The 27,454-nt window shown below is 41.1% G+C and overlaps 2 long non-coding RNA genes across 2 annotated transcripts in view; one reads left to right on the top strand and one right to left on the bottom strand.

The window, feature by feature from the left end:
* Nucleotides 1-27,454, top strand: part of LOC129199675 (uncharacterized) — a 427,470-nt gene that overhangs the window by 283,993 nt on the left and 116,023 nt on the right. The window lies entirely within an intron of this gene.
* Nucleotides 6,521-26,756, bottom strand: LOC129199687 (uncharacterized). The gene is made up of 3 exons (XR_008574717.1): nucleotides 26,628-26,756; nucleotides 11,318-12,348; nucleotides 6,521-6,975 (listed from the first exon to the last, which is right to left on the bottom strand). It is a non-coding gene; the product is annotated as an uncharacterized LOC129199687 (long non-coding RNA).

Raw genomic sequence — 27,454 nt, 5'->3', positions numbered from 1 at the left:
AGTGGAGTCAACTGGGAGATTTACATCAGTAATTTTGAGTCATTTACTTCGGTACTGCTCTGAACTCGGATGTGAATGGAGATGCACTCTCAACATCCAAGAAGAAGCTACTCTCTGAACAGCTTGATGTTGTGAAATGCTGAACCGGTATGCAGGACACGGGACTTTATTTAAATAGCTAATTCATCCTAAGTCTCTTTTCAGCTTTCTGCTACACAACAGTTTGTTAAAACAGATTTTTCAAAACACCACTCATTACTGTGGGGAAACCAAATCCTGACATTTATGCAGTAAAGTTGCATGTGCTGTGTAGGTACAGCTCTCAAGACACTGTGTATTTTATACGACAAAATTTCCACTTTTCTCCAAGCGATGAATCTTCCCATTTAAATCCCAAGTTTAACCCCACTTACATCTTTACGAGGCTCCACCAGCAATGAAATAACTGCTGGTGTGTGGAGCCACAGAGGGGCACTGTGATTGTTCAGCAGAGCCAATGTCATCCACTCGCTCTTCCACCTGCTATCAGCAAAGACCTGCGATCTGACAACAGCCGGAGAAAACCGCGCAAGTTTGGTTCCTCCTGGGCTTCTCTGTTCCCCGAGGTTTGCTATCTCACTGAGGCAGGCACTTAGTGAAACTGCCATCAGAGAGATCAGGAGTGACAGGCACAAATTTCCGAGGATCCTTACAAGTCTCGTGTGGATTTTAAGCAAAACTGGCTTTGGTGGGTTTTTTTAATTTTTTTTTTTAAAGGGGCTCTAGCAACCTCACTGGAGCTGACACATATTACCCAGCTAAAGCCTGAGATTTAGCGTGTGAGTGAAAGTGCTCCCATGAAAAACACACTGGCGTTATGTGTCTAGTTCCCGGAACTCTGATGCCTCCCTTTGCGTCCACCATCAGCAATGCAATCATTCAAATAAGCTGAAATCAATCATATAATGAGTCCCACCATATGATACTTATCTTTGAGGGGAATGAATAAATCATTGTGCCTTTGACAGGGTATTTATGCCATAAATTGACCTAGGAAGTGGCATGGCAACACTTTGATAGTTATGGCTGTGATAGTGGCAATTTAGGAATGAATGCATCTTTGTACTTTGACCAGTTCAAATCCTGGCACCTGTTGAAACTAAAACTGTGCGGGGAAAAAATCCTGCCGCTAATAGAGACGTTGGAAACAAAACGGAGAGCTGTCAGAGGAGAATGCAGAGGAGGCCTGATGCATAACCCCCCTGCCAGGAGGAAACATACCTGGGAGCAACAGGAAACTGATAAGCTCCTTTCTCTTCGGTGACAGAGCAAAGCTCGCAGGTCTGAACCGAGAGCAATCAACGGTATTCACCTTTCAGCACTGAGCCACGCTCTGTAGCAAGGAGCGCTCTCAAGCTGATCACGTTCCTCCTTTGGGCATTTCTCCACTTCTCGCTGCTCTCTGTCCATACTCGGCAGGTTTCTCATCTATAATTAATATTTTCATAAATAATGCAGGCAGAAAAGCATAAATTTGTGGTAAATGGCCAAGTCCGTCCTTTCTGGCCAATATCAGCTAGTCTCTACGTACAGATGACTACTATGAAGGGTTACAAGAAAGCTTTATTTGCTCAGAATAAACTAAAATTGAATGTGAAGGTAGCTCCCTTTTGCTTTGGATTTGTTTTTTTGTATCTACCACCTGCAAGCTTTGTGTCCTGAACAATATGACATTGAAGACATCCAATGTTGAGTGACATCAGCCTGTCAATCTTTATTCTTGCTGGAGTGATTTTTAGTGCTAAACCCATTATTTTTAAGAGCGCACTGTAGGTGTGAACAAAGCATTGTAACAGATTTTCAGGAGTTCTGGAAACCGTAGACAGGATAAGTATTAGTGGGGCATAAAGGAGACAGGGGTTTAAAAAAGATGTTATAAGCAATATATATTTATGTCATAACTACTATAGTATATGCACAAAAGCTTACATATTATATATATAAATAGAAATAAAATATAAAGTATATTAAAATTTTAGGTAAATAAAATATAAACTATATACAATATAGGAACACATATATATCTATACGTATAAACACACCCAACTCTTATGCTTTCTCTGAATGTTTGGTGCCTCTCTGGAACCTCCTAACTAATTGCAATAATAATGCTTACAAATTTCTATACTTGATACTCTAGACATGATTCAGAATAATCATGTGGGATAAGTTAATAGTGTTATCCCCATTTATCAAATGATAAAGCTGAGGCATAGGGTTAGATATTAACACAGGGCATCTATGTTTTAGCACTGGATTCAAAGATACCTTCAGAACCATCGAATCCAATTCCCTGTTCTCCTGGTTGTGTTGCGTATTATATGTCATGAAGTGATCTGTTTCTATCTGGAAAGTGGTTGGGATTTTTCTCCCACACAGCTCCTTTGGAAGATTGTTCCGAAGCCCTGCGGCTCTGATGTTTGCAAGTGTTTTTAATTTCTAGTCTAAGTGTATTCCTAGATAGTTTACAGCCTTTTATTCTTATGTCAATATTATTCTTTAGTTAAATACTTTTCTTCTTCTCTGATGCCTATTCTCTTGACATATCTGTAGAGCACAATAATTCCCTCTCTCAACCTTTGTTTTCTTTGGCTAAACAAACGGAGGTCCTCGCTTCCTCTTGCAACATAGGCTGTCCTTTCCCCTGATTACTGTAGAAAACCTTCTCTGTAGCTTCTAAAACTTGAATTCACCTCATTTTAACATAGCTTCTTTATCATAAAAGTATCTTGTTCAACGACACTCATAATTTCCATCTCATAAACATACAACCTAACAGCTAGAATAATGTTTGTCTTTTTCTCTTGGCTGCATCATAACAGTGACTTAAAGACGTTCCGTACTACCCTCCCTCCTATATCCTCCCTTCCACCTAGGTAGTATTACACTGTCTCTCCTTCTAACAGGTCTGACTTCTTGTTATACAGCTAATAGTGTCTGGTTATTAGTGGATATTGTGTGCATGGTCTTGCACTTTTCCAATTAGACTCCATCCCATTCCTGGGAATTAATCTGATTTATTGTGTAAACTATCATGTAACCCTGACACCAGTTCCACACACAGTTCTGTCAATAAATATCGACAACTTGCTCCTACTTCTCGTGATTGTTCATCAAAGAAAATAGTGAACAAGTGATTATTAGGTCTATCCTGAGGAATTCCTCCCATAATTTCTCTTCATCCTCATACTTCTGAGTGGGTTAGGGCCACTACATTTTCTTAGGTAGAGAATCTTGTCACAGAAGGGTACTGTGTTAAGCACGCACTCTCTCTCTCTCTGAATTTTGTCTTCTTTTCCATTATCTCCAAGTCTTTCTTGAAAGCCTTTCCTGAAAGCCATACTGAGAGCTCAAGCTGCTCTTCAAAGAGTATCCTGCGTGTTCTTCTGTTGAACCATCCCTCAACCTCCAGTACAGCAGCCTTTTCCTTCTCCAATTCTCTTACCTCTGTAACGGCCTTAGGAGCAACATCCCCTCAGTTCTCAGCTCTAATCTGCTGATAGTAGTTTGCACCCTCGTCGTGTGACTGTCTTCCTGGTCAAACTGGATGCTCATCTTACATTTACAAATGATCTGGTGGGACCATTTGTGTTCCTGGACTGAACTGGCTTTCCAGCTGAGTGTATTCTCTTTGCAGATCTGTCAGATTTTGACAAGTGCTGCAAACTTCTGATTTTGAAATAGTGCTGGCTTTAGCCCCTTTCTAACATGCTTCATGATCTAGAATAAGAGACCTTTAGGATGGGTATGACCCTCCTTCAAATTTGTTTTAATCTTTCTTTTTTAATGCCTCCTCTCTGGTCCAACTGAGTACACTGCATCTTGCTGTGTTAAATGTTTCAAAGGTGCTCAGGTTTCCCACAGATGTGCAGAAAATCTGGAATGACCATTCCTGTGAATTACTATGTTCTTTTTCATCCTTTCTTCTGCATGTTTCTTAATGGCTCCCATCTCAGTGCCCAAGTGGAAACCCTCTACATCCACTCTTAGATATGAAGCTTGTTTAGCTTCCTGTAATAGAAACCATTTTGGATATCATACCAGTGGATACTTGCACAATGAATTAACCAGATCATATACGTTCAGTCATTGAAGAAGGCACTGTCTTATTTTCAGTGACCAGATCTGCAGTCAGTAGTCTCAGAGGATATGTATAAGGAGTCTATATCAAACATGCCTGGTCATCTTGATATATTCTTTTTTCAGATATTTCTTATGTTGGACTGCTGAACAAGGACAGCATTGCCTGCTCTCCTGCCTTCCATAGAAAAAAGTATATTGTGATCAAATCCATGGAGCCTGCTGCTTTAATAACCTGCTGTGAGTGCAAAACTATAGAAAGTACAGTTTACAGCTAGGGGGGAAATTATGAATTCCAGGAGGTCTTGTGTTCCCTGGGTTGCATACAAGCACTTTTCTGTTGTTCATTAGAATTAATACTGTTTCTTTGTACATCAGCAACATGAGATCACATTTTTCTAGTCTGATATTTCTGGGATTATACTGCAGCTAAGTCCACAATTTACCTGGATTCAAACTGGTGTTTGACATAACAGAATACCTGCAAATTTTCAGTCTTCTTCTAAAGTGTTCTGTCTTCAGAATCTAATTGAATATCTTCTTCTTCAGCAGCTGCTCTTAGTTTATCATTAAAAAAACCCAAGCAAACAAGCAGGCCCAGTGTTTCAAATGCTATTCCTGCTGAGCACGACTGTCTCACTTTTTACCTTCTCCACCCCTGTGAAGATAAAACTCCTATACCTTCTTTTTCTCAGTCTCATCCTTCATATCCAGCTCCATATGTAGAAATTACCTCTGCTTCCTAGCTTCTGCAAGGATTTAAGTCTGTAACTTCCAGTGTTTCAAATCCTTCCATACTCTTCAACATGCTTTCTTCTTTGCTGTGAAAGCCCTAAGGGATGAGGCAACCTAATGGTGATGGCCAGATCTAGACCTCCTTCACCTCCTTCTTTTTAATAGGCAATGTCAGCCATATGTCAGTCAGTGCCAGCCAACCATATCGAGTCAGTGGTATCTCTTCATATTCATGGGCAACCACCTCTGCTTTGGGCATCCAGCACAGGTTAAGTCAAACACCTCTGTGTTCTCTAGCCTCTGTCTTCATGTTGCTTCCTGTTTACCTACCTGAGCTGCTGGGAGCGCCAGCACAGGCTATATCACATAACAGACTTCGTTAATACACTATAGTAAAGATGCAAAATGATTAATGGAAGTTGAAAAGTCAGAGCTTCTGCATGACTTATCCTTGTTGTTAACAATGGGAAAGCACTGAGGGACAGACCATGGACTTAGAAGGACTCCACCTCTGGGTCCGAAGGGCAGCCGTTTGCTGATCAGCATGGTCTTTGACTTGGTTGGAGCCATTCTGACGGAGCCTCAACTATGTTCTAGCTGCCCTTGACTCACCTAGCCAGAGCAAAGAAAAAGGAGGGCTCTCCTGTGCTGCCAGCAACCTTAGAATCCACTTTTTGGCCCTTTTGATCCTAACATAAAAAGGGATCATGAGGCAGTGGTGAGAAGGATTAAAGCACTAGCCATCTTGGTGGGATCATTTGCTTCCATGCAGAGGTGTCAAATGTTCACAGGTCAGAATACTAGCATTTTATACCCAGGAGACTTCAGAAGGCAATTAAGATTCAAGCCCTAACAGACTCCAATCAGTCCCCGTTCTTAACTTCAGTTCTATGCCAGAGTAATTTCACTGCAATCAGGTGAATTACTTCAGTACTATGTTGCATGAGCAACTTCATCGCTTTAAATGGAATTACACTGGCGTAAAAGTGGTGTAATGTGGGTGACATGAATCAGGCCTCGTGTTTGCAGCAGCCTTGAATACACCAGCATTGAGAGGACCTTTGGAGCTGGGCCCAAAGCACTCACAAAGGGAGCTCCTGCTGTTCTTCCAACCCACAGGCAGTTCCCCGAACAAAGACCAATTATCTGAGCTTTGTGTGAAGGGGGTAGGGGACATGCACCAATATTCATAAATTAGGCAAGCCCGGTGTTTACTAAAGTGGAGGGCCTTCATTCCAATTAAAGTCTGTCTTCATTCCTTCTGTGAATTCTTAATTTCCTTTCCTTGTGATATTTGTCAGTTTTCATCTGTATATTACAACGTACTTCACAGATGAGATGAAATATCATCATTCCCCATTTACAGATAGAGAAAACAAGGCATAAAAAAGTGAAATGACTTGCCCAAGAGAATAGCCCCAAGGTCACTTGCTACCTAAGGTAGGGCTTTGCCCACATGCTGCCTCCTATTAACAATTCTGCTCATTTCTTCCACTGGTGTGCAATAAAAAGAATGGAAATTAGACTTTTTCAAAGGTTTTCTTGTACCACACCTTAAAAAGAGCTGCTGCATTTTTTTTATTTTTATTTAAAAAAATTAAGTAAATAGCCATAATATTACCAAACCTTTTAAGAACACTTTGAACCTATATGTTAGAATGTAAAAGATTCAGACAGAAAATTATAAAACATTTCAAATAATTTGTTTTATGTGAAAAGGCCAATTAACAAGGGAGAAAACTCCAGAAAGAATTTTGATAATGTCATTATATACAGTATAATAACAAGATCATTATAAGTTGTAAATATCATGTCATTACCCATTGTAATTATCTGATTACATTCACTTACATTAACTTTGTAATTAGATGTAATTTCACATTTATCAAGTAAAATAATTTCTAAGATGTATGGCAGTACAGCTCCATCTTTCTGTGTGCCCCTGGCTTGATCCCTGACAACAGGAGGATGGAGAAGTTCTGAGCAAGTGGTCCTTCCTCAGGACAGCAACAGGAACACTTTTTCCCACATGTGAGAAAAAAAATTATTTTATCTACTCATTCTTCGCCAGAAGGATGGGGACCTTGATAACTAACTCAGGAACAGCAGAGGTAAATGATCCTGTGAAACAAGAAAAAAAGGCAAAATTTGAGTAGAGTAGATAAGTCATTTTAATACAAGGCTAAGCCTACATTACATCATCTAATGAAAAAGCAAATTTTATTTATGAATATATTATTTAGAGAATGTTAAACTATGTTTCAAGGAACCGTGCCAACTTTCAGCTATAGTCTTAAATTCCCTTGATTCTTTGTCCTCTCTGACAAACTGTCATGACTGCTTTTCTGCTTTCCTGAAGGTACCCCACCACTGCATCCAAAGCGCCACAGCCAGAGCGGTGCCCGCGCAGGTGCAGTGGTACAGAGGTTACGAATAGCTGTGCTGGGTCAGCCTGAGGGACCCTCAGATACAGGACCCTGCCTCCAACAGTGACCATCTTCATGAAGCTCTTACCCTTCTCCCTCACAGAGACCCACCAAGTCCCCAGGACCATCTCATCACCTCCTCCTGGCCCCAGCCACGCCGGCCTTTCACACCATTAGCGGGAGGAAGTTTGAGAGGGACCGGTTTCTCTTCCCTTGTCCTACTATGCCTCTGGGCAGGGCAACATCCATTGGCACCTTAGACATGTCCAGGGAGCAGTGGGAGCTGGCAGGGTGCTCAGCATCCCCTCTAGTTGCACACTTTTGATCCTGTGACCTTCCCCTTCCCTTTTCTCATCTGTCATTCCCACTGTTTTCTCCTTGTTTTCATTTTCCTGCAGCCCTTTCTTCCTAAGGCCAGGGGCCCACGCCTTCATAGCTCTCAGAAATCACAGGCTCAGGGATACCCTAAGCCAGAAGAGGGATCCTCAAATGTAATTCCCCTTGACAAACTATTCTCTCATGATCTTGTCTAATCCTTCAAGCCAAGGACTGTTTGCATAACCACATCTTCTGGCAGTGCATCCCACTCTTTCCCTACATGAAAATGAATTTCCTTCTTGCTTACTTTGAACTCATTCCCTGACCTCCTAATTGATTCCTCCTAGTTCTTGTACAAAGAGAAATGGAGAATAGTCATTTTCTGTTCAGCTTCTGTATTCCACTCAGGATCTATAAACCTCTTCAGTCATCTCTTTCTCAAGCGAAAGAGCTCTAGCCTATTTGACCGCTCCTTGTACAGAGCCATGCTCCTGTCATCCTTGTCCACCTCTCTCTTGCCTACTCCTACAAGATCCTTTGGGAAAGCAGTTCTTCACTGCTCATACATAGCACTAAGGCAGTTCTGTCTCTTCATTTGGCTTCCCTATTCACTTCTCTAACCTCTTGAGATCTACCTTTCAAGGAAAGGTCTGGAGTGCGATGTCCTTAGTCCTGGAATCTCCTGGGAGACAGTCATGCGGTTCAGTCGCAGCCATGATGAGCACGGCTGGTCAAGTCTAAACACTTTGGAGATGTCAGTCTCAGTGAAAGACCAGAGTCCCTCTCTCCCTCCCAGGTGGAACCTCAGGAGTTTGAGGCAACTCAGATGTCTGTCTCACTTCTGCACACAGCAGACTTCCCTTCTTTATCTGAGCAATTCAAGGAAGCAGAGACTAAACACAGGCACAGACCAAATCCTTTATTACCGTGAGATTATTTCTAGAAAAAAAATGTAGGAAAAATCATGGCAAAATGGTTTACCTTTGAAGCTAACACCTTGCAACAATGTTAAAAAATGGAAAACTATACAGCAAATTTATTTTAAACTTTGAATAATACATTTCCTTCAGTTAGAGAAACTTCTTCACTTAAATTAACCACTTGGGAGTTTGCCATGTGTTAACTGTCTTTCAAACTTAGAAGGGGAGGTGATTCAGGCTGCCTACATGGAGACCTGGAGAGAGCCTGAAACATGGCCAGATCTTAATTGCCACCTAATGGCACCTTGCCCTCTACCTTTGTGCCTATCTATTGACTACTTTCTATGATTTTATAATCACTAGTTCTTCTTTGGCATAGCTGTTTTCGAATCTCACTTCAGCTAAAGATGAGGGAAGCTGTTGGGGATGATGTAGGCTGAGTCTCATTATGTTGCAGGAAACAAAATCTCTTTATAGGGCTCCAGTTCAAAGCAATTACACAGGCCTTTAAACTTATACATCTGAATTGTCTCAACAAAGTAGGTAAATGAACAAAATACCTAAAGTAAAGCACACACTTTAGAGGTTTGGTAGTGCAAGTCTACAGCCTGTGTAGGCCGATGATATCAGTTAATGTGTCTATTTGCGAGAAATTTGCCCACACACTGGTCTAGGAGCCTTTTCATTCTTTTTTCAAATGAAATTGAAATGCACTGATTGTTTAGATGAATCATTTCCCTCTCCTTGTTTTGGATTACATATCCTTTTTTTTCCTCACCTCACATCTTCCTTGCTTTTGATGGCAAAGCTAACGTCAGAGCAGACAGAACTAGTCCCAGATTTCCCTAAGTGATATTTCTGAAGCAGAGCAGGTGCAGATGAGGAAAAAGGATCAGCCAATTTTTAAGAAGTCAGATGGCATTGTGCAGCAAACAGAAGGCAAAGGACTGATTTCAAAGCACAAAATCAGGTCCTTTTATTTATGTAGAATGCACCAATTCGCAGAATTTGAAATGGCTGGTTACAGAAATGTATACATTTGATCGTAGTTTAATTTTCCATGGGCTGCAATACCTAAATCAGGAGAGCTGTGAACATGGCATACAGGTTGATTCATTTCAGAAGAGTCACCTGGAGAGTTTCTTGCATGGAAGATATGGAAGACGCAGTTTATATTATCCAGTGAGAAATTTTATCATGAACTTTATTCTTGGAGCATTGTCTCTAGCCGTAGGGGGTGGGGGGGGAAGATACTAAGCAATTGTGTCATAAGCATTTTTTACATATTTTGCCCTGAGTTGAGTTCTCTCTCTGTAAATTCAACAAAGTGCACAGAAATGAGATAGATACCAGTTTATCATGCTTCTTTTGTAGTAGCCGTCCTATGACATCTGTGATAAAGCAGGCTTCCCAAAATGCAAATGTCAGTAACAGTGAAACATCAAGCTTACAGCTTCTCCAAGACTCTATAGTTTCGCAGAAACCTCATGTTTAAATTATTGTATCAGCAAGATTACTCAAAGATCTAAAATTGTTCCAAATTTTCACACAATCCTTTACTCCAATACTTATCATGCAACACCAATTAAATACCAATTAAATACCAATTAAATACCAATTAAATATTTTGAAGGCTTTTTTGATAAAATGACCAGCTTTTAAAAAGAACGCCTTTCTACTTCTGCATTGCTCACCAAAATGCTATGGCTGTACAGAAAATCAGCTTAGCTGCATATACATATGTATGAATACATTGAGGTAAACTTCTAATTAACTCCTCAAGGCATAATTACCCTCAAAAAACATAGCGACAAGTAGACCAAGATAGTTACATGTCCTAAAATGCTGCTGTAGATTGGGAAAGTCATAATTTTATCCAAATAACTGTAAGATTGACTTCCACAAGTTATATCAAAGTAGAATTACAAAATAATGACTAGATATTAACAAGGAGATCCTGTCATGGTGATGTCAATGGCAAAGCTACTGCCATCTTCCATGGAGCCAGGGCTTCACATAGGATTTCATAACTTGCTCATTCTAATTATTGAGAGATTTTTTAAAAAAGTGAATGAAAAAAAGATAATTACACAGTCTTCTGGTCTTTCGCTCCAGACGTTAATTCCCAATGTTAAGACAATTACACTCCGAAAAAGGATACGGTCTCTGCTGGCTGATTCTGATGGTTAAAATGGAGCTGCAGTGCTTAACCAGAGGTGCAAGCAGCATCAGTCAGGCCTCTTGACCCCAAACCCCATATCTGGAGTGATTTGGCACAGCATAAACTGTGGCCATGCAATCAGTCCAGCCTCCTCTCCTGACAGCAGAACCTGCCTTCACCAGGTGCCAGAGAGGTCTTCTCAAACACCACTTGCTTCAGTGTTCCCATCTCTGCCGGCTCCACTGCCTGGTGGATGCCTCCTCCGTGCGTTACCTCTGAAAGAACCTTCCCCAGGACAGCGGTGTTTCTTCAGCGTGACACCATGGGAGGTTATTCCTACCTCTTTCAGAGAAAAGCTAAAAGACTGCCACTGACGGCTTTGCTGTGAACCCTCTGCCACACATAGCTGCAGATTTATTGTCCAGCTGGTACTCAATATTGCAGTCATTCCTACCTGCGCAGAGTGGATGTAAAATGCTATCCCTAAGATAATGCTGGAGAAGTCTGAGGAGCAGAGAGAGAAAACTGTACTGTTGCAATAAATAATCACAGTGATAACAATTTCACTGTGCAGCAGACCACATACACACGTATTTAAAATCCAATCTTATGACAATATCTTGATGACAAAAGCTTACCAACGTGCGCCACTGATCCAAATGTGGTTTTGTTCTCATTCAGTGTGTGCTACCTTCATCAAAATAGGTGGGTTTGGTTTGGGGTTTTTTTTTTCCACTTTTCTTCTTCTTTTCCTTTTGGTAAGCCAAGGAAGGCTCCTTTTTGTTTTCCACTGTCTTTGTGAATTGCTTCTCTCCATCACTTGGTAAGCCCCAAAGAGATTGGCAGGCTTGACAATTTTACTGCCAGTTTTCTTCTGCAGCTTCAAGCGAGGCCTCCTGCAATGTTCCCAGTTCCAGTCTCAGGATGAGCTGTTCAAGGATGAGCAATGTGGGAGTTAGGCATGTTCCTACCTGTCAGTCCCATGAGCTCTTTGGCAGCCACAGTCCCTGGCAAGATCAGAGATTATTGCATCTGCGGGGAAAAGCTACAAAAGCCAGCATTCAGCAGACAATTCACTTTCTTAACTTCCAAAAAGAAGCTGGCAGAGAGCCTTCTGCTTCAGTAAACAGTTCCAATTTCTCATCTGAAGATTTAAACACTGGCAAGCTTAAAATACATTAAATATAGTGCATGCATTCACGTACACGCTCACATACATCTTCACACAGAGACATGAGAACACTTCTAACAAAAATATTGCTTTTCATTTCATTCTGATATTTTTTTAATAGTCCATTTCAGGCATCAGACCCCTTTGACTATGTATCATTTCAGGAGCAGAAATTAAATATCCAGAACAGGAATCATGGCATCAGAACAATATTAATTCATTCTTCCCCAAGTCCAAGGATGTTTTCTCACACAGACATAGTATCACCAGAATCTCTCTTCTTTCCTGGTGGGTAAGAGTTAGTCAAGATCTGGGCAGGAAAGAGAAGAAACTACCTCATGCAGGGTTTTGCTCTGCCAACCCACTTCCATTCGCAGTTTCTAAACCGACTCAGCACCAACACCTTTTCCCACGTTCTCACGTGCCTTCCCATACTGAGGAGTCTTCTTGCAGTCTAGCTCTTGGAGTCAGGAGATGACCTGAGAATCTCATTTTATTCTATAGTAAGAAAGAAAAAGTAGAAATATAAGCAGGAAAAGGTAACATTCAAAAAGGACAATTTTAGCCTGGTAAAGCCACTCTCCTTCAGCTTGCTTTAGAGACTTCCAGAGATCACAGCCTAATTTTAGCTTCAGTAAATTTGGATCAGCAGCACATTTTGGTATCTGTCTGTCGGGAAGATATTGTCATAACGTTGGCAGAACTACGAGGAGTATACCAGACTTTGTCTTACTGGGATGGGACAAAGATGTGCAGATAAGGAAAACAGCTGTTCTGTTTCCAATAGGAAATCTTTATAATTTTCCCTGGGTTTTTTTTCAGATGACTGATCTACAAAACAGGCAAACCAGGGGGAAGGGAAAGAAATGAAAAAAGCACTTTATGCACAATATTTATCTCTCACAATGAACAGCAAAATATTATTTTTTCTATTGTATTTCAATCAGATTTTGATCACTAACAAGTATTTAAAATGAACATCTTATTTTAAAATATCACAGTAGTAGCAAACTGTAATTCTTACAGACTTATCTTTCTTTTTCTGTTTAAAAATGAATAATATTGGCATTTTCTACTTCAACAGTGCAATCTTTTTCATATTTTAGAGACATGTCAACAAGCAGAAGCTGCACTTAAATATTTTAGCATTCAGCACAATGCCATAACTGGTGCTAGATACATTTGTCACTGCTCCAAAAAATGCATGTGTATAGAGAGTTCATAAACATACGTGGCAGTACTTCCCATGTGCTACCTAAATGGCACATAATGCAGTTTTTAGTACAAAAAAGGTAAATACATTTCAGCTTGAAGTAAATTGCTACGTTAGTTGCTGTCCTTTCCTCCCTGCTCTGTTCCTTGCTCTTTCTTTCTCAGAAACAAAACAAAACTTTAAATATTACATTTTTACTGTGAGGACAGAGTCCAAATGAGAACCCAAGCAAAAGCAACTGCCTTTGCAAGAGAATGGAAATTAAGAACCACAAGTTTGAATGCAATGCCTGTTCCCCTTCACAGGATCTCCTGAGGTCTGTTTTCCATAGTAAACACCAGGGACTGCCTAGATACCATGTTGGTTGACATTTTTTGAGAACCACAGCTCCATAGACAGATATGTCTTTCTCTCCACTGTACTAGCTTCTCGGCCCTGCTGAAAGGTGTACCTATAACTAGTTGTACAGCAGACACAACTCCATCTTGTGATTTACAGCAAAACCTTTTCAAACTGCTTTGTCAGCATAAAACGCTCATGAACTGGGTATCATTTCCTCTCGTTTGAAGATTACTTTCCTCTGCAAGTGGCATGCAGGTGCCATGAGTAAATGAGCATCTGCCTGTTAAAGGAGGACAGGATCTGGATTTGTCCGTACAAGGAAGGCAATTCTGTTGTGAACTAAAGGAGGAACTGACCTAATTCTGTCAAATGACATTTCAGTGGTGGTTCTTGGGCAGAAAGCAGTCTGCTGCCTAAACAACAGTTACAAGGCCATACTAGAGATGGTGTTGGAGATGATAACCTGGAAAGAGTCATCAAGGGGGAAAAAAAAAAAAGAGGAAAAGACCAGTAGGATAGGATGTGTAATGAGACCAAAATGAGCTCCCAGCGCATCACTGCAACCATCCAGTGCCATCTCTGCGAAACCAGGTAGGAGTACATGGAGCCGGGTATTACTGAAGCTGGCACTAGTTTGCCTCCCCTGCGATGTTGTGCCCAATTCTCAACCGCTCACGATTCAAGGAGCAGTTCCCAGGAGAAGCACAAGAACCACTCAAAGGGTGAAAAACACATCTTAAGAGTGAGAACCTCCATCCAAAGGGGCCCTTGATGTGCCTTCCTGAACAAGGTGCAACTCCCACCGACTCCAAAAGGAGTGGTCATGGAGCTGCAGGCACCGGTGCTGTGTGTGAGGACCAAAAGAGAAAAAGTCTCTTCTGGCAAACTCTCCTTCACATATCTACAGCACCTCGGGAATAAAGTACAAAACTGACGGGTAGCAGCACAGGTTGGAGGTAAAACACATTCGTTCTTATCCTCGCTATGCGCATCCTTTTTTTGAGTTAACAGCACAACTGGAGGATTCCTGCGGGAGCCGCCGCTCTGTCACCAGGGCCAGGCCGTGGAATTTGCGTGGCCAGGACGCGTACGTGTGTGCACGCGTGAGGGGGAGAGCCAGCTTTCTGGCCGAGAGGACGGCTGCTGGGTGAGCCGGCAGCGGGAGGGGGCGGCGCGTTAGAGCGCTCGCTGTAGTCTCCTGGCCGGTTGCCAGCGGTACGGAAGTTGAGAAATCATTTGTCACGAGGATAAAAGCCAAATACGTTGCTCTGGGTGAGATGTAACCTGACAAACAGTCTCCAGTGACTGACGCATTTGAACTACTAATACACTCTATACAAATGCCTTTTTCTGACAGCTAGCAATCATAATTTTTTTGCTTAGTTTTTCTGCTTGTTCATGCTGAGCTTTCTGAGGTCCTGGATATCAGATTGCTCGGTGAGGAGCACTGGGCAGGAGGAGAGTTCTCTGTCATGCTAGTTCCACACCACGAGTTCAGGAGGAAACAAACTATAAAAGAATTAGAAAACAATTTTTTCAAAATCACTGTTCCCTGGTATCTCTCTTTTTCTTTTTTTCTTTTTTTTTTTTTTTTTTCAAAATGCCATACAGTCAGCTGGCCAGCAGGAACTTCATTTATAACTGTCAATTTAACAGTTCATTTATTTCATTGAAGCAGTGAGACACAACAGGGGTGTGGTAACCATGAGATAATCACACCTCTGGGGTCTTATGAGGCAAGGAGAAACAGCCAATTCTCTCTAATCCCACAGTGGTGTGATTAGTGCTCCTGATAGCTACAGCCAAGGAGGTTATGAGATAAATTGTGCATTTCATGTTCTAGAAAAAGAATTAAATTAAAGTTAAATGTTTAACCAGCCTCATTCAAGTTCTGTAATTCATCTTGATTATAGATATGTATGATAATGAACACTGATCCATATACATTTATCTACTTTAAAACGTTTGACAGACAATAGGAGTAGTCATTTGGATCCAGAATTATACTACACATAGAAGGTATAGCATATAGCTGCCCATCTGTCTACTAGCCTTATACGCAGGGACCCACCAGCATGCTATCCAACAGCTTCTCTGGGCATGCAATCCTCACGTGCATATCCATACAAACTAACTGGATCCCAGTAGCAAAGACACTGCCTTTTTCTCACCTGTTATGGGTAAACCTGCTAATCAGTTTCATTTAAGCCTTATTGAATATCTATGTCGGCTACAGAAGGTCCATTCATCTCTCATATATGATGCTTCCAATCATATATAATGGGTAGTGGGATGCTTTCACTAGAAAACATATAATGGGTATTTGGCAGATAGACAACAGCATCATGGAGGATAGAAATTACAGAATTAATGATCTCATCTGTTAGGTCACATTGCTCATTTCCATCCTCCAGTGCTGTTGTCTGTAGTGTACTTTGTCCTATTGCATTCTAAAAGGTTCACTGAAGAACACCAATTCATATTTAAAGTAAAATACTTTTAAAGAACAATTTTTATGATTCTTCTGAATGCTAAACCAATATTCCTCTATCATTGGTACTATATGAAAGAGCATATGTCAATGGTGTGTGGTTGATTCCTCTTGCTGTTTATTTCTCCTTCTCCTGAAATCTTGACTGAAGTAATGATAGCCCACCCTCAAGATCCTCTTCTGCACCTCCATGAGTAGTCATTGTCCTGGGGAGTTGTGGTGGGTTCACCTTGACTGGCTGCCAGGTGCCCACCAAGCTGCTCTATCACTCCCCCTCCTCAGCAGGACAGGGGAGAGAAAATAAAATTGGGGGGGGGGGGGGGGAAGTGGGTTGAGATAAAGGCAATTTAATAAAGAAAAGCCATCTTGGAGCTGGCTGGAACTGGCTCCATCTGACTTGGGGGCAGGTCATGGTGTTTTCTCATAGAAGCCCCCCTCACTACCAAAACCTTGCCACATAAATCTAATACGGGAGTCTGAAGACATGAATACCAGCCTCAGCCACAGTAGAGGTGTCGTGCTTGTTTCTGAGGGCAAGGGCAGTGTATTCGGATTTACAAAGAGGACTTTAAAGTAAGATTGGAAAGACTAAAAGGTATCTGTGACTATCATATGTGTAAAATGACCCACTGCATTCTTCTGCGACAAACCAAGTTTCTGCTATTGTGTGTCGCTCGGTTGGCCCATGCCGGACCTGACAGTCAAGTCGTTCAAAGTGCCTCCCCGGGCGGCTGGGGTGTGGGGGCACGCAGGGGGCAGCTCCATCAGAGTGCAAATCCTGCAACACTTTCAGGAGCGCCTTTGAGGTTTGCTGTCTCTGTGGAATGACATAGGTGTCTCCAGGCAGACAGTCTACATTTCTGACTCCTCAGGCTGCCGTGCTGCGAGCATCCACAGGATAGGGAAATGGATATTAAAATTTTCTCGGCTGTCGTGGCAATTTCAGTTGTCAAAGTCTGATCTGACACCCCTCGAATCTTTTTAGTTAGTGCACTTGGAGACTGCTCATCCAGCCTGGGAAAGGGAAAGTGTGATCTGCGTACTCTTAGTATTTCTTGAACACTTTCACTGTTTTTTCCTGTTCTTCCCTTTTTCTTAATAGATCTGGCTGTGTAAGAGTGGACAAGAATGGATAAGGATTTACTCCACAGAGATTTCTTTAACACATACAAAATGCCACACAGGTTTCTCCCAGGGTCCTGGACCTAACATCAGTTTCACTCTTGTTTTACAGAACAGCATAAAACAGCATAAAATCAGAGTTCTGGGTCAAAAGAAGGCTTCAGTCAGCTGAGGCGTCTCCCACTTAACCCTATTGTAGATGCAAGAGATCTGATTTCTCTCCTGGTGATAGGGGTATTATCCTTGCAATCTAAAAAAAAAAAAAAAAGCCAAACAAAAACCAAACAAACCCACAACCAAAATATCTATTTAAGTTTTCAGAATTTATTTCATCATCATTCACCAAATAGGAAGTTAGTTATTGTTAAGATCATCCAAAATGATGGTTGTTAGTTTAAGTCACTGCTAAAAGCACCTAGATCTGGTGGTTTCTTTCAATGGTCCCAGAGTGTGTTTCATGGCTGTGAGCAAATGGGATGCAGATGTATTGTTTTAACCATCTCGCTACAATTGCGATCCAACCCTTGGCCGCCTTCTAAATGGGATGGAAGATTTTAAACTTCATGGAGGGATTTCAAGCACTGCTGCTCTTCAGTGGACTCCTATGGAGCAGTACTGCAGCCCCAAGGGAGCTGCTGCTGAAATGTGAAGCAAACATGAGCCTTTATAAGTAACCTGAAATGTTATAATGAAAAGGTATGTGAAACATGTAGGTCCCCCTTCAAACAATATTTTGGTGATTATTCGAATCTCTCTGGGCTACTCTAAGTAGCGCAGATCAGGCGGAGCCTGACGGGAAGAACATTCACCTACTCTGTAACAACGGTGCAAATCCCAGCGGCAGTATTTCCACAAGAGGGAATGCTTTGGAGCAATGCTAGTGTATTTCTGTTACTAAGGCAGGTTTGGGAGAACCAGCACTTTGATACCTGGGGCACTCTGCAAAAATCAAAAGACTTCTTAAAAAAATTATTCTTCTTTCAAAATGAAAGAGAATTATAACCCTTTTGTCCTAATGATAGGGAAAGGGTTTTAAATTCCTGAGTGTTCCCTCCCTCTAGCCCCAAAATTTTTGTAGCTGCGGCACTGAATGCAGTCCCATTATTTTTAATGATATATCAGGACTGGGTAGAAGAATAGCATACCATATATCAAAAGCTACACCCTTGGAAATCACAGAGCTCTTCAAGAAGCCACCAACGGGTTAAACGGTGACCTGACCAATTTGCTATGGTTCATTTGGTCTATGCTAATTGTTTTAAATGCTCACTTTGTGGCATATTCTTTACTGCGCTGATGGGAAGTCAGGCATATTTCTTTAGAGCAGGGATTCAAGGATACATTTATATTGGAAAGACTTTTTCAGAAAAGTACAGGCACACCTCAATAGCACTACGTAAATAGTAATTAAGCTTCATCATTTATCCAGTTTAAGGAAATACATGAAATAAATACTTTTCAAATCCTTTTGCTTTGCTTGATTTTTCAGTGTCACACTTTTTTCTCTATTCTTCTGAAATGCTTAAAGTCAGACTGTTTCTTTCCCATTACCAGGCTTTTGTGTCTGCCTGTCTGGTGGGTGGCGGGTTTTTTTATCCCTTCGGACCCTGACCTGGTAGTCATTATTTTGTCTTTTATCTTCATCTTCTTTCCCCTTTATTTTTCCTTCTTTATTTTTTTTTTTATTAAACTAGTCAGCCTTGATATTAGTCTTCCCAAAGCTACTATCCATTACACTGTCAGCAAAGCAAGCTGCCTTACTGTAGGCCAAGTGTCAACAGAAGGTGAGGCAGAAAATCAGCCACAATCTAAAGCTAATTACCCTGCCTAGAAGTTAATTAAATACTTGTTAGGAGCAGCAGGGTAGATCCTAATTAAACTTGTCTAATAACAGTATGCTGACATACTCTGACACTGGGAATTCCTACAGGGTTTAAATAATTGTACAAAGGGCAATAATACCTGTCACATCATGGTGTGCAGGCAAACCCTGAAGATGCACATTTCTCAGTATTTTCTGTACTAATTTGCCACATATTGTGCACTTCACATGTGTTTAATTTACACGTGTTTTAATTTTGGTGCCCTGGATCTTTCTAAATCCCTTTGCTGTTGCTGATCTAAGTGTAAACCACTGCAAAGGGAGATGGTCACTAGTATTTCATTGTATCATTTAATACACTAAACCTGATAAAATCCTGCTGATGGTGATACCTCTGGGGTTACTTAAGTAAAGCCGTGGCCTTTTGTTTCAGATTTCAAGACAGTAGTGATTTTACGTGGAAGTGAAGAGGAGGGGAGAGCCTGGCACACCTTGCCAGCCCTCCCACATTCTCAAAGGGCCAAATTCTGCACCCACCTCCGGGCTGGGAATTTTAGCCTTGGCGTTTTTAATTCTCAGGACTGCCACTGACAGAGACTTTTACCCCCACCGTTAAGCGTGTCTTAAACCAACATCTCTTTAAATTGGTCAGATCTTCATTTACATTCAAAACAAAAGGAAGAGGAAACCAGTGATAGGTGTAAGTGCCAGCTGAATTGAAGGGGAGAGGAGAGGTGAAATGCAGGAGACGGGGCTGATAACAGAAAAGAACCTCTCTCTTCTGCTCATTTCCAGCTTTTTGACGGGCTGGAAATATTTTTGTTTCCAGACAGAAAAACACAATTTGCCATCGTTTCAGACAAATGAAGGTTCCCCACAAACCACAGCAGGGCTTTTGTCTAGTTGTTTTTAAGGGATCCTCTATGCCAGGGGTTTTAATGCTGGTTAAAAACCTGCCATTTGACCAGGTTCTGTTTTTCAACTGATGAGTCGTCACACTGCCTCGCGTGAGGGTTAATCCCCCATTGTGTCGCCTATGCCACCGCAAAGAAGGACGTAAACGACAAATATGCAATTGCTGATAAAGCTTGTCTCTTCTCGAAAAGCCCCGAGAGGCTGTGTCGCATGCTGATGGTTGTTTACTGCAGTAAAATGCTGAATGTCAATTTTAGGAACAGGATGTTTCAAAACTTTTTGCCTTTTCTCCCGGTAAATCAGTTCGATTTCTCACTGTTCCTTTACTGCCCCGGACTCAATCATCGGTTTTATTAAGGGGGCTAGAGCTCTTGGGTGGTAACCGGGCATGGATGCTCAAAAATAGATTTGATGTTCCCATCATTAGACCATACTTGAAATGGCATGTCAGTGAAACTAATGAAATGGAGTGCCGTGACGTGAAATTAATCCGACATGAGACAACTTTAGAGGGGGGGAAATAAGAGACCTGCAAAGATTTAAGCCAATCATAGTACTCTCGTTTTGCACCCTCTCCCTGAACAGCAAGGATTAATGGAAAGATGTAAGCACTCTGATCTTTTCTGGCAAGACTGTTGTAGAAATAATCAATTAACCTTGGGAGATCAAATTGACAGAGCTTAAGCGTGAAGTTATTTAAAATGCCAGATTATCTAGGCAGATGAATACATTTGTTGCAATACTAAAAGGAAAATGAAAGTATTTTTCCAAACTTCGTTTTTCTGAACTGATTTAACATTATTTCCCCAGGAGTCAACTCTGCCTTTTTCAGCGTGCACTTTAACACATTAGAACAAAATGAGATTTGATGTACTCCATAAAGAGACTAGCGATTTTTCTCTCTTCCTTCATGGAGTGGGAGGGTTATTATAGAAAATAGCTTATAGTAACCTCATGCTTTTAGCTCTTTACTTTTGTTTATTTGACAATTTGATTATTTGGGTTCCTGTCTTCTGTGGTGATTTTGGTTGGTTTGCATTCTGGCTAAATCATCTGCTGTTTCAGCTATGGGGTAAGAATTCCTTTTGTCCTTAAAAATACAAAGAATGTGAAATATTTTATAATATCAGTTATTTTTATCAAATACAAGAATCCAGTCAGATGTTCTTTAAACAATCAATTTAACTTCATTTGGTCTGAAGAGATAGCAATTTTACTTTATTAAAATGCTTTGGGCTATGTAATTCAGACTAATAACTTCTCTACTATTTTATCACTTTGTAATAAGAGGAGGACAACATAAAGTTCTAGCGGCATCGGGCTGTAACTCTAGGCCCGTTACTGCAAGCTTCAGCTGAGATCCAGCGTGTAAGAATATGCTTAATGCAAGCACGCAAGCAATGGCAATGCTTGTACGCTTGAAGTAAGCATGAATTCACACACAGGCTTAAATCTGTCCTTTAAAGAGAATTTGTGAACAACCCCATTGATTAAATGGGTACAGATCTATAATTATGAGAATGACACAAATTTTACCACGTGAATTTTAGATCAATTGTTTTGTTAAAGTGGAACAGGTATTGCATTTCATTCCCTCATTCATACTTTCACTCATTTAATCTTTTTGTTATTTTTTCTTTCTTCATTTATTTACAATGTTGCAGGAGTTTATATCAAATGCAGCCATTTAAAATGAGAGCTTAACTTGACTTTTATAAGCTGAATTTATACATTTAACTTCAAGCTAAACAGAAAGTACAAATGCATTTAAGCCAGTAAGGAAACATTTGCACACAAAGACATGCAGGCTGAATTGTAAAGGTATAGTGCGTAAACCAGTTCAGATTGACCAGATTCATCCAGCAGCCACACCAGTTTCAGAAATTGCCATAACCAACCATTTGTCCCCACACCAGCACTGGAGCTTACATAGTGGAATAAAGTAATATATTTACGTGCACCCCAGTCCCAGGCAAACTGAGGCAGCTTATTTTAGCCAGTGCTAGTCATGAGTTGAGGTAACTCGGTTGCCTTTGCCTGAAGCAGGGCAGGGAACATCCACTGAGCTCTTCTGAGCTGCATTCCAGCTGGCAGTGACAAGCTGTTGAGAGTGCTGGTGTGATCAACTGGCTCCAGAAAGGGCATCTGTCCATGCTCTCCTTCCTCCGTTCCCTGACTATATACCCTCTCTTCACTCAGTCCTCCTTCAGACCATGATGCTGTCAGACTAAGAAGGAAGCGAGGACAGGAAGCAGAGGAAGGTCTTGGTGGGACTGGCACTCAAGACAGAAGACAAAAGGAATGGGGGACAGCTAGGACCAAAAACAACGTGTGAAGAAAGGGTTAGTTATGAAGTAGATGTTTGGGGAAATTATTCTTTGAACTTGGAAGAACTGAGAGGAAAGGTCATTTGGAAGGTCTTCAGCTTTTACATATGGGCAGAAGTGCTAGAAACTGTCAGAAAAGGGATAGCTTTTATGGACAATGAGTCATTGAAAAGGATGACTACATATCACAGAAGCCACAAATAGACTATTGGCCGATCCCTGATTAAAGATACTCAACTCTCAGTCAAATGCTTTCTTAACGTGTTTGTCAGTGAGCACATGTCCTTCCTCAAGCTTAGGACAGTGTATCAAACATGAATGACACTTTTCAAAGGCTTTCGAGTAGTAGGATTCCTTTACAACACAGTACAGCCAGGACAATACATGGCAGCAGAAAATCACTGGATGTCTTAAAATTGTAAGAAGGTTGCTTTGAAGGAGCAAGTGGGTTAGTGGCAAATTACATTTCTTCCAAAAGACAGAGCTGAAAGATCACTTGAAGACTAGAATCCCCCATACTTGGAAAAACTATCCTGGAAAAGACTTAACGGTCATGATGGGTAGCCAACTGAACATGAACTCTCAGTCTGCTACTGTGGTAAAGTAATAGTACAGGTCATCAATTCATAAAGAAACAGGAATAGAAAGTAGGACTGCTGGGATTGCTTTTTGGATCCTCTGCCTGGATCCGTTGTCTGCCTGGATGTTGTGTCCTCAGTTCAAGAACAAGGATAATAAATTAGAGGGAATTTAAAGAAGAATCACAACAATGTTTAAAAAGTTGGAAATATGATTTTTTTTTTTGAGTGTGCTCGTTTTGGCTGGGATAGAGTTAATTTTCTTCACAGTAGCTCATATGGGGCTATGGTTTGGATTTGTGCTGAAAACAGAGTTGATACAGGGATGTTTTCATTAGCACTGAGCAGTGCTTACACAGAGCCAAGGCCTTTGCTGCTCCTCACACCACCCCACCAGCGAGGAGGCTGGGGGTGCACAAGGAGTTGGGAGGGGACACGGCTGGGACAGCTGACCCCAACTGACCAAAGGGATATTCCATACCATATGATGTCATGCTCAGCATATACAGCTGGAGGAAGAAGGAGGAAGGAAGGGGAGACACATTCAGAGTGATGGCGTTTGCCTTCCTAACTAACAGTTACACGTGATGGAGCCCTGCTTTCCTGAGCATGGCTGAACCCCTGCCTGCCCATGGGAAGTGGGGAATGAATTCCTTGTCTTGCTTTGCTTGTGTGCGGCTTTTGCTTTACCTATTAAACTGTCTTTATCTCAACCCACCAGTTTTCTCACTTTCACTCTTCCGATTCTCTCCCCCATCCCGCCGGGGGGGAGTAAGCGAGTGGCTGTGTGGGGCTTTGCTGCCCGCTGGGGCTAAACAACGACATACAGGGAAAGAAATTCAACCTGTTTAACTGAAAAAAAAGAGAAGGCTAAGAAGCAACTTGCCGGCAGTTTGAAAATATAAACACAAGGAGCAAAAATATGCTAATGGAGGGCTCTTCTGACTAGAATATAAGTGAAAGAACCAGGATACAAAGTTAAAAGGTGACCAACAGAGTTTAGGAATAACATACTTGTCCTTAACAGTAAATGTAATTAGCCCCTCAAACAATCTGTATGGTTGATTCTCCATCATTGCATATTTTTACTCAATGTTTTATGAAATACTATCCCTAACACCTACATTCTACAATGCCTGCAGCCTGTGTTACACCAGTCATCATAACAGCTGGCTGTAATAGCTCTTTCTGGCTTTACAACGTATGACACTTCTAATTGGTGATAAATGAATTGAAGCAAAGGACAACTTTACAAAACCTATTCTAGAAGAAAAAAGCAACTACATAACTTCTTTTTTTAGAAGTCTTTCATTGCCATCACTTGCCCTTGGTTTTTGAAGTTCACTTCTCTACCGACCTCAGCCCCTTGTATACTGAAGCATTGTTGCATAGTAAATGGTGCTAATGCGCGTTTTTCTGTTCAAAGTCCAGCTTTAAGATAATACAATGGAAATAATGGTTCTTGTGCCTCTCCTGGATAATCTGCATTAAACAATCTCCAGCCACTGCCAACATGGCAGCACAAAGGGAGAGGAGCACAGCAAGCCCATGGTGCGTCAATGGCACAAAGTCCCTATGAATGTTCTGGGTGGTTTGTCCACTGATTCTTACTCGGCAAAACCCCTCTTCTGTAGTCTACCTTTACAGAAACCCTTGGTCTTCACTGTTCTTGGCAAATAACCACTAAAGGCAGCTGCCAAGGGGCTTGCCAGAAGGAATAGCAATGACTCGGGGAACTCTGCAAACTTTAAAAGCAAGACTGCACATCTCTAGCACATCCCACAGTCTTACAGAGGAATTCCAAGTAGCATACATTGCAGAGGTTGAAGCCCCGCAGCTTGAAGGTAATGGCTCTCTTCCATGCACGCAAGGGGAAAAACAATGTACGTCTTGAAAACATATCCTTGCTTTGAAAGGGATGCTTGCTGCTCCCTTTCTTTTCTGTGCAAAGATGAGACAAGGCAAAGTCAGAAAGCAAACTGTGTTTTCTCTGCAAGACTCCACTCCAAATGCACCACAGCAGACCTTAAACTGTACGCACAGTCTCAGCATAATGGGTGATGGCCTGGCTAAAACCATCAGCATTACAGTGCTGCTTCAGCGTGTACACTGATTAATTGCAGTCAAATCCTTAGATGCATTAGGATCAAACTGGCTTCTGAATCAAGGAAAAATGCCTCTGCTGCCTCTATTTCTTTGACTATTACCATCTATTACAGCCTCAGGGAAGTGCAACCTGCCATCACATTTGTCCAGTGCAAGACTGATGGACTTTGCCCCAGCAGGTTCCTTTGGGATTGTATTTAACAATTTAATACCTCTAATGCTGCTAAATGATTATTTTTCCCAAAGTAAATATAGTTTAAGGAGATGGAGAATTATATGATTGGTCTGTTTTCCCATGAAAACATCTGTTAGCATTTTTTCCTTGGATTTTCTGTTATTGTAGCACTAGAGCGGATGGTCTGTGAGAGAGAAAACCCTTATTCTAGAAAAGGTAGCTAACATAAAAAGCAAAGGAAGTCATGGAAAAAATAGCAACAGCATTCATTAAAAAAAAGCATCATTCCAAGCTTCTGTGAAACACATAGATGTAAGCATGCTACCCACTGCCCTCAGGCACCGACGAACAATCTGTGTAGCAAACACTGCGAGTTCGAATATTAGGTATCTACTCCTGAAGACCTGCCTGCCTAGGTCTAGTGACATCTCCCATATGACGAAATCTTTAACTCGCCTGTAGCTGCATGTAAAACCAGCAGAATGACACAGAAGTGTATCAGGCTAAGGAGCTGCTACCTGTGGCAGATTTGTTTTTTTTAAGATGTGTGGGGTCAAACACAGAACAGGAATTTAGGACAGAAAATTCCCTCCTGTTAGGCTCTTATACAACCTAAGTTTTCATGTCAAGAAAGGTAATACTTGTAGCACTTACCTTTACCCATCTACACATAATACCTGGGTGAAAAGTATCTGTAAGCACAAATGTTGTCATCAACCTCAGTTTAATTTACAGTTATTAATTTCCTTTACTTTTGGATTGTAGGAAGCAAGCAATCAACCTTCTTGTGGAAGAGAGAACTTTGAAAACTTGCTTGTGTTAATTCAGCAGCTGGTAACATTCAGACATTTTGGAAACAAACCTGATGCTCTTTCAAACAAGAATTTAGCAAATAGAGCATACAAGGCAGCAATAATGTTTTACCTGTCAGACTTTTACTACAGGAAATGGGGCTTGGATGATGAGGAGAGAATACAGAAAACTAAAGAATGAAGGAAAGGAATAACAAAGGGAGAAAACCAGGAGCAGGAGGAGAAAAGAGATGGTCAAAGGAGAAAAATGTTTTGCAAGAATACAAAAGTAAGGTAACAGCTAGTTAGTGAATAAAAGGGCAAGAATCCAAGTTCTGAAATAAGGAAGTGATGAATTAAGGCAACAAGAGAATCGATTAGAACAGAGAAGTCTTAATATAATGTAGTTGGAAAGAAGACTGTAAAAAACTGTAAAGCAGAAAACAGCAGCAGGCAGAAGGGAATTAGAAGAGAGAGAGAAGATGAAAACTGACAACAAAAAAAATGGATGGCATGTGTCCATTTACTAAGCAGTCCACGGAAGGACGGAGGACTGGACAATAAAAAAAAAACCAGTTTGATTTTCCGATTCTTCTGTTTTACTAGATGACAAGAAATAGTAAACATGGACTTGAAATTAGGTGAGAAATAAATGGCTAGAAGTCAGGGTGCTTCATAGCCTGAAAATGCTATCTATCCATTAAGCATATTTTAGCTAGATCCCTAAAAATAGTAGCCTTATGCATTTTTGCTCTTCAACTATCCAGCTCTCTCTCATCCTTACTAGCTTTTGCCAAGTCCAACCAAGAGTATCTTTGAGATACTGAATGTTTACTTGTTTCAAGGAAACCAGCCGCTACAAAAAGGCAAGAAATCTAAAGCAATCCCTACTCACCAATGACAGAAGATTGCAGTACACGCACAGATGTTCTCTCTTCTGCAACTAGTAAATAAACACTGCGCAGTTAATAAGCACAGATGCAGCACAGAATCACCCACAAGACATGCTGTCTCTTGTTCAGCTGGTACTTGGAGACAGAAGAGGGAACTGAGGAAACTAGCGATCTGTAGAAGGCTCATCAGGGACGTTAAAAAATCTGGGAAGTTGCAGAGCATTGTAAGAAATGCTGGAGGGAGGTCAAAATATAGTAAAAGTGAGTTAGTGCAGACAAACTGCAGCATGGGAACATGGGGAAAAAGATCCCTTGAGGACCTGGGAAGGGCTAAGGCTATTGTGAAGGGGAAGTCACAGGACACAGGGAGGAGAAGCGGAATGCTGCAGGAATGTAGGATGTGAATCCCTGGGAAGCCGGGCTTTTGCCCATCCACTCCTCCTGAAACTATTTGTTTCCTCAGTACATTTAGTGACTTCACTAGTGTTTTGGTAAAAACTATATGGGATTAAATGCTGTTAGACTATTAAATACTTACAAGCACTTAGAACAGTGTTTGAGTGAATTGTTCATAAAGTACTGATTTGTAAAGGAAAACAAGGGGAAGCTGTATCACCTTTGAGGTGAAAAGACACTTTTCTAATCAGAAGTAACACCAAGTTGACCTGATGCAAGAAGTTGTTTTATAATCATTGGCAAAAGATAAAACATGCTCATGCTGTACAATGATGTCCACATTTTATTACTTTAGCTATGTCAGGAATTCTGAATATTCATTTGTAAAGAATAGCTTCCACTAGCACTTGTAAAAAAAGTAACCAGAAGGTCA

Source organism: Grus americana, chromosome 1 (assembly GCF_028858705.1).
Source record: "Grus americana isolate bGruAme1 chromosome 1, bGruAme1.mat, whole genome shotgun sequence".
NCBI classification, from domain to species: Eukaryota; Metazoa; Chordata; class Aves; order Gruiformes; family Gruidae; genus Grus; species Grus americana.
The sequence above is the reverse complement of the archived record's forward strand: the minus strand, read 5'-3'. Positions and strand labels throughout refer to the sequence as shown.